This window comes from Etheostoma spectabile, chromosome 5 (genome assembly GCF_008692095.1).
Source record: "Etheostoma spectabile isolate EspeVRDwgs_2016 chromosome 5, UIUC_Espe_1.0, whole genome shotgun sequence".
Taxonomy (NCBI): Eukaryota; Metazoa; Chordata; class Actinopteri; order Perciformes; family Percidae; genus Etheostoma; species Etheostoma spectabile.
The window spans coordinates 37003714-37004303 of record NC_045737.1 but is presented as its reverse complement, the minus strand read 5'-3'; positions in this window follow the sequence as shown (position 1 = coordinate 37004303).

Genomic DNA, 590 nt, shown 5'->3' with positions numbered 1-590 from the left:
CACACACACACACACACACACACACACACACACACACACACACCAGTCGTTATATTACATATTGTTATGTTAAACCAAAGCATTCAACAGCATTTGAAGAAGAATATGAAGAGATACTGCTCCCCATGGGCAAATCCCAGAGCTGCTAACCATGGACATATAAAGCGGCCGTTAGGCGGTGTGTCATCCCCCATCTCTCTCCCACCTTTCCTCACTGTCACTCTGAAGTAAAGGGAAATACATACAAAATAAAATCATGCCAATAATTATTGGTTCATGAGCTTTGTATTCTATGCACTAGATTAGATTAGATGATACTTTTTCATCCCACAGCGGGGAAATTCCTTTGTTACAACAGCATTTTCTACAATGAAAGCAAAACAAACAAACAAGTACACACACAAGAAAAACCGGTAAACAACAGACAATGAGCAGAAAGGTAGACTGAAGCAAAGTAAGGAAAGGTAAAGTGAAGTGGCGTCACATGAGGTATTGTAGAGTAAAGTGCAGTTGCCATAGTACAAGAAAACAAAAATGCAGTGTTGTAAGTGACGCTAAAATTAAGTTGAATATTTAATTAAAGTGATAAT